The sequence below is a fragment of the Ictidomys tridecemlineatus genome, chromosome 6 (assembly GCF_052094955.1).
Source record: "Ictidomys tridecemlineatus isolate mIctTri1 chromosome 6, mIctTri1.hap1, whole genome shotgun sequence".
NCBI classification, from domain to species: Eukaryota; Metazoa; Chordata; class Mammalia; order Rodentia; family Sciuridae; genus Ictidomys; species Ictidomys tridecemlineatus.
Window position 1 is genome coordinate 156,670,585 of NC_135482.1, and position 7,274 is coordinate 156,677,858.

A 7,274-nucleotide genomic window follows, 5' to 3' on the forward strand; every position below is an offset into this window, starting at 1 on the left:
GGCGAACTGAATTGTTGCTCATTTTATCTCCTCCATTTCAGTCTTAATGCATGTCAAATAAGAAAGAAGAAAATCAGGCCAAATTCAAAGCCATCTGTCTTCTTGAATCAGTTTTTTATGACTGCACCAGACCCTGCACTGTTGCCTCTTTCCAAAACTCTATGTAAGCAGCAATTCTTGTATAGTGTCCTTGCTTTCCCTCTTTCCTTCTGTCTCCTTTATCTCCATGAGGCCATCTGGAAAACGACCATTTCCGCAATGACTTTGGTAGGAAGCTGAGGGTCTCAGACCTCATCTTTTTGTGTGTGTGTATTTTATTGGCTTGGCTTGGGAGAGTGGCATCAGGCTATACTTGTACATTTGTGGTCACAGCGTTGACTCAACTTGCAAACCTACCATGCCTGTGGAGCCAGCAGAGGCAGGCCACACATGTCCTCGCTTTCACTTTGGCTTTATTAATTGATTCTCCAGCTTCCTTGCAATGAAATTGAAATATGTTTCCCAGTAGCTGCATTTATAAATGCTAATTAGTTATTGATTCACATTATGATGATTTAGCCTTGTGTCACTTTTTATAACAAAATGTATACAGTGAGTGTTGGGTTTTATCTATAAAACAAAAAACTACCCTTTTGATTAATAATATTTTTATGATACTTCTACATTTTGGTAATTTAAAAATTATAGTTTTTAATCATTACCCTCCCCCCTCTTTTTATGTTGACACATTTTCTTTGCAGAGGCTTGCTGCTATTGCATCTTATGTGTATTCTGGATAGTTGTAGGGAAAATCTCTATGATATAATCAGATATGGACAAAGCCAGGAGTGCTGATGTCTAAGGACAGGAAATGGATGCCCCAGCTCAAGCAAAGAATGTGAGTAAGCTCTTCTTATACATTTTTATACTATATATTTTATACTATTTAGATCTTTCAGTGAGTTGGATGATGCCCACCTACATTGGTAAGGGTGAGTCAAATGCTAATTTCTTCTGGAAACACCTTCATAAGGCATGTCCGTAAATGATATTTTATCAACTATCTGGGCATCCCTTAGCCCAGCCAAGTTGATCATCATGCTTCACTGGGATATCTGAGTCAGTTATGAAGTAGCTTATTTAAGTTTAGAAGGAAAATATCCTAAATAAATAGATGAAAGGAGAAAAGTTTACATGCAACTCCATGAGAAACACAAATAATACTTATTGAAAATATCTAAATGATATAATACTTATTGAAAATATCTAAATGAGATATTAAATCATGAAACAGGGATAGGAGTTTAGATGAGTTTATCTAAAATTCAGGGACACATCTTGAATAGTAGGGGTGAAAAACCCCTAAAGAACATCCGATATGTACAAGGGACAGGTGCAGCACCTTCAATTCCTCTATCTTCTGCATCACCAACACAGGTGATTCACAATCCAAAATGTAAGTCCTATCTACGTTCAGACCCAGGTCAATAGTACAGGAGTGGTAGGGAGTGCCTGGCCCATGGGAATGAGATGGGAGTGCATCTCAGGGGTGAGGCTCAATGTCTATTCAGGCCTGAGGGCATTAACGTGGATATGAATTTAGTATGTGAGCAACAGCTCAAAAACAGGGATTCAGTTGTGGAAGGAGACTGCTAACATCCTCAGAAATGAACCAGAACTTCAGGTGACTAGGGTTACAGGTGGTGAACTCTGCCAGGACACCAGGGAGCCCTGGGTGTAAGTAGAAACCCCAGATGCTCATGATCCTTGGCTGAATGGTCCAGATAGGCAGACAGGTTCCCCTGTGGGGCAGATTCTGGAAGCTTCGTTGCAATCCTGTCCTTGAAACTGGAAAAGCTTTTACACTCCATATTAATTTGCTATGGGTGCCATAACAAATTACCACAAAATTGGTGGCTTGAAACAACAGAAATGTGTCCTCTCAATCCTGGAGTCGGGAGTCTGGAATCAAGGCATTGGCAGGGCCGTGCTTTCTCTGGAGGCTCTGGAGCACAGCCCTTTGCCTCCTGCAGGCTCCAGTGGCTCTCGGAGTTCTTGGTAGCTGTGTCACTCCAATGTCTGCTTCTATCTTACCTGCCCTTCTTCACTTCTCCTGGTGCATTTTCTGCTTTTATTTCTCATAAGGACACTTGTCATTGGATTCAGTGTCCCCGTGATCATCCCGGATGATCTCTTAAGATTCTGAATTATATCTGCAAAGACCTTTTTCTAAACAAGATTATGTTCACAAGTTCTGGGGTTTAAGACCCAGAGATCCTTTTGCGGGTATCTCTGGTCTGTGCACTATACTTTCCAAGGGATATTGTCTAAGCCCCACTGTTGTTGGGCCAGTCATCTTGCTATCCAATCTTTGGGGCCATAGCTTCTAGGGAGGGACAGGTAACCTAGGAGGAAGAGATGGATATTGGGAGAACAATGAATAAGTAAAATCCAGAATGATGCAAATTCCTAGATCTGCAAATTTCTAAAAGTGTGAACACATGGAGACAATCCCAGAGGGAGTAGATAAACATGAGTATGTTGTTGTGTTAGGGAGGTGGAATTATGAATGTTTTCTACATTTCAAAATTTTCCTACTGTTGCTACATTGCCATTGATTTCAATAATAAAGCACATTGAAACTGATCTTTTTAATGAATAAAAGAAATTGCAGCTTATGGCACTGAATGAATGTAGGCTCTGGGCAGTGGGCCTGTGTGCTTTTGAAATGGAGTGCCCTAGAGGCTTGGGAAAAGCACATGAGCTGGAAGACTGAGGTGCCAGCTTTTCAGAGTGGGGAGAAGAGACTTCTCCCTGTGAGCTGCCTTTTGCTGTTCACAGCCTTTGCCTTAGATTGCAACCTGCAGGAACCTGGTTTAGCATCCAATATCTGCCAATCCCTTCTAACCCTTGACTTCTCACAGTTCTTCCGGATTTTAGAAAACAAGATGAAGATTGCATACTTTATATATGCAAGTTTGTATATTTTATATACACAAGGATCATATGCAATGCAGTTTCAAAGGTATGCATATTTAGTATGCTGTTTTCCTGCATACCTAAACAAAGCCTAGAGTCTCAGAGTTAATTTTTAAAAAAATGGCTTGATAACTTGTTTTCTGCCATTAACAAGAGAGTATGCAGAGATAAATTAATTGAAATGTTCCCTGAGCACGTAAAGTGCTTAGGTAAAGATGGTATCCTTGCAGCATGGCTGTTTAACCAGGTATGTGTGTTTTTAATGAATTGTTGAAAGGAATTTGAAGTCAGGTATATTTGTGTATGTGTGTGTGTGTGTGTGTACATGTGCAGAATAATAAGAAAGGATTCCTTTTAAAGTAGAAACATTGACCTCTCAAAACTAAGGATTCTTATAAAAGCCTGAGACCTTGTCCCTGAGAAGCCCAGACCTGCAAGCTGCTATCGTCTGCAATGTATCAATGGCCTGAGAAAATGGTAAAGATTTGGGCCCAACAGGACTACAAAATTAAAAAAAAATTAATCATAAAAACCTGGTTAAAGGGAATGTATCAGGGTTTTCCAGAGAGGAAGACTCAAAGGATTTATCTATCTATCTGGGAGGGGATTTATTAAAGGAATTGGTTCATGCCATTGTGGAAAGAGAATAAGTCCCAAGACCAGTTATTTCCAAACTGGAGACCCTGGGTTGCCAATAGGGTAGCTCAGTCTGAGTCTGAAGACCTGAGAACCTGGGAGACTATGAGTTTGAGTCCTGCAATCCAAAGATTGAAGACTCTGGAGCTCTGATGTGCAAGGGCAGGAGAAAAAGAATGTATCTCAGCTCCAAGAAAGAGATCAGTCTGCCTTTCCTGTTTTTGTTCCATCTTGGTGCCCAGCCAATTGGGTCATGCCCTTCCATATTGAGGGCAGATCTTCTCTGCTTAGTCCACTCAGACTCACATACAAATCTCCCCCTGGAAATATGCTTACAGACACACCCCAAGATAATGCCTTACCAGTTTGCTTGGTAGGTAATCCTTAATCCAGTCAAATTGACACCTAAAATTAACCATCACAGGGAAGGAATAAAACATGATTTAGAAAACCTTTTTTATTTGTGACTTACAATAAAATCCCTTGGAATTAATTCTCTGTTACTATTAATGTCTATAGCCTTTACATTATTAAATCAAGCAATTTTTTGGACACAATCTTAACAAGGGACTTAGGTAGGTTTTTGTCATCATTGACATCCCTGAAAGGAAAGACTCATTCAATGTTCTGGGACTATCAGCCTGTGGGTCCTGAACCACATGTAGTAGATCAGCTTAATCTACTTTAAATGAATATTTAAGAATATCGGTCCAAGATGTATTTAGGAGAGAGGAAAATAATGTATATGAAAGGGCAGAGAAAAAGTTGCTGGTAACAGAATTAAGCCTCCTTTTGGCTGTCATGAGCAGTTCAGGTCTGGTCCAAACTTGCACATCACAGTCAGTAAAAGGATTCCTGAAGTTCATCAGAATCCCTCTGCATAGTTGACTAGCTCCCTTTTGTTTACAGGAAATGCTCTGAGAGATCGGAATATGGTTTCCCAAAACATGGGGGATTGTTAAGTTGAAGGCAGTTGCAAAGAAGAAGATGCAGGAAAGGTTTTGTCTTGTTACTTCTGTGAAAATTTACTGTGTGTTTTTTGTTGTTGTTGTTTTGTTTGTTTGTTTCTGTAGTGGAAGATGATATGTTAACTGGAATTCAAAGTTGTCTTTTCAGAGCTACTTGTTCTCAAGGTATGTATACATACTTGTGTATATAAAATATACAAGTTAATGAGCTTCTGTTTGTTTTTCTCTTGTTAATGATTTTTTTTTTTTATAACAGAGATTCATTCCAACTAAGAATCTATGGAGATTATTGTTTCTCCCTTATGGTTCCTGTCAGGAGCTTGACCCCTATGGGTGCCTCTCAGGACCAAAAATGAATTCCTTCCCAGCATATGGAGAAGGACATATATTTTCTCCATCTCCAACTTCTTACATTTTGAGTTCCTGGCTCGCCTCTCTGGGCCACTCAATTTGGCCCTATTTGCTGCAGGCTGGACGGCGGGGGCCGCGTGAGCCTTGGCTCCGCTCTTGCCCGCTGCTGTTTTCACCTGCCGCCTTCCTGCTGGGCGCTTTCGCGGGTCGCTGTCAGTGCACGCCGGCTTGCGATCCTGCAACCCGGCTGAGCGCAAAAACACAAGCCAGATGGAACTGAAACAAAGTTTTATTTTGTGAGAGGCCGTGTGCGTCCCCCTAACAAGCCGGTCCACACACACGTGTGTCCCTACCGGACATGGGGGGCTCCACTTCCCCCGGAACACCCTCCTACCATCCTTCCCCAACCAATGGGAACTCTCCGGGAGTCTTGTAACTTGAGTCCCCAAATGGGCCTAGGTGAACAGTAGGAGCCCAATTTCCATATGAATGTAATACTTTTGCAGTGGCTCCTAGCACCTATTAAAGGTAGCAAAGTTGTCCTATGTCTTAATGAATATGAATAATCAAAGGTCAGCAATCATAATTGATGAGCCCTGATTGAGGTCTTGTTCAAATGCAGAAACCAAACGTGGAGGCAGGAAAATGGGAACGAAAGTCAACAAGGAATGGAGGTGAACCCAGATGGAAGTTGGATAGGGAAAGTTAAAACTCAAAGGCCATAGTCTTGTTACTATTTCCAATGTCTGTTTTACATAGATTTTGAAAATGATTTTGGTCCTGTTTTCAATGCCTGTTTAACATGGATTTTGCTCCATGTCCTATGCAGAACTATAAAGTCTCCTAAGCTAGCACACCAAAATGGGGTTTTCTGCTATCAGTTCCCCTCCCACATGGCTTGAGTTATCCCTTCTCGCTTAAATAAATCCTACTGCATTTACTTTTCTTTTCTGTGTTTGCCTGTGGATTTTGTTCTCCAAAATGTGTGCAACAAGAACCCAGAAGGAAATTGGCAAAGCAGGGAATCTAGTCTCATCTCAAAATTCTGGTTTCATTCACAGGTACACACACAAACAACAAGAGGACCCCACAATTTCTCTTTTTATTACTAGAAAGGATTTATGCAATGTGGGAGACCAACCTTGCACTTGACTGAGTCTCACTCCCCGGCTGGGTGCTGAGGCGCTCAGTCACAGAAATGTGGCAGAGCTTTCCCCACCCTTCTTGGGTTCCAGGGTCGGTGTCTCGTGCATGGGCGTGTCTTGCTACAGCCCCATGGGTGAAGCTGTGCTCACCTGTTCCTTTGTAATATAACCCCTTGCCCTGTTAGGATAGAATCTTCCATGGAAGTGCCTTGTGTGTGTCCCCTTCTCTTACTGTGCCCTTGGGTGTGGCCTACCCAGGTGTCAGTCAACCTGCTGACAGTGGACATCATGAATATAGACTCAGCCCCCTGAAACCTGACCCCTTACCTCATTTGAATAGCTTCTCCTCAATAAAAGGGGTCAGCGCGTGCTCTCGCTCTCTCTCTTCCTGAGGAATCTTAAGGTCAGAGAAGCCATCACAGCGACCCTAAAGAAAAAGGTATTTGTGTCTCTTGTGTGGTTATTTTGCATAGCCCAGTCAGCTCAGTTTAATTGGAGTGACCCCTGAGCCTTTTAGTCGCAAGAACTGAAACCCAGCAATGCAATGTATTTTCACTTGCCTGGATCAATGATTAAGGCATAACTGGGCTTGCTTCTTCCCATTTTGGAGTTCAGTGCCAGCATGTGTCCGTGGTTAAACATTGGGGATTGTGGAGAAGAAAGATATGTCACTCCTAGGTACTGAGCATTTCTCTAGGGCTCTTCTCAGACATATGTTTCTTAGTTCTCACTATATTTCTTGCAGCAACTATTATTAAACCATTTTACAGACTCAAAAAAATATAAGAGACATCTGAAATGTGTGTGGAAGTGTGAATATAAGACAATAGTGTTTCCTCCTGCAATCCTGCTATCACAGACAAAGTGATTGGTCTAGTTCTTTCTGTCTGAAATGTCTTCCCACTTCTTACCTGACCAGGTTCTTACCATTCTAATGTTTGTGTTAGCTAATCATACAATCTAAGGCATGTCTTATCTCTACCACCTTATAGTTGTTTCCTGAGTCTTCCTCTTGCTTTCAAGAGGAGTAGGAACTGCTTTAGTACTGTGAGAGTCTGTTCTCTGTTCTTCTTTTGTGTTCCCAAGATGCTGAGTTCCAAATAAGAAGAACACAGTATAAGCTCCTTGAATGCATAATTGGTGAATTCACCCATATCCGGTGTCTACCATGAGTAACCACAGCTCATCTTTTTTTGCCTGACACCTTGGAATTCTC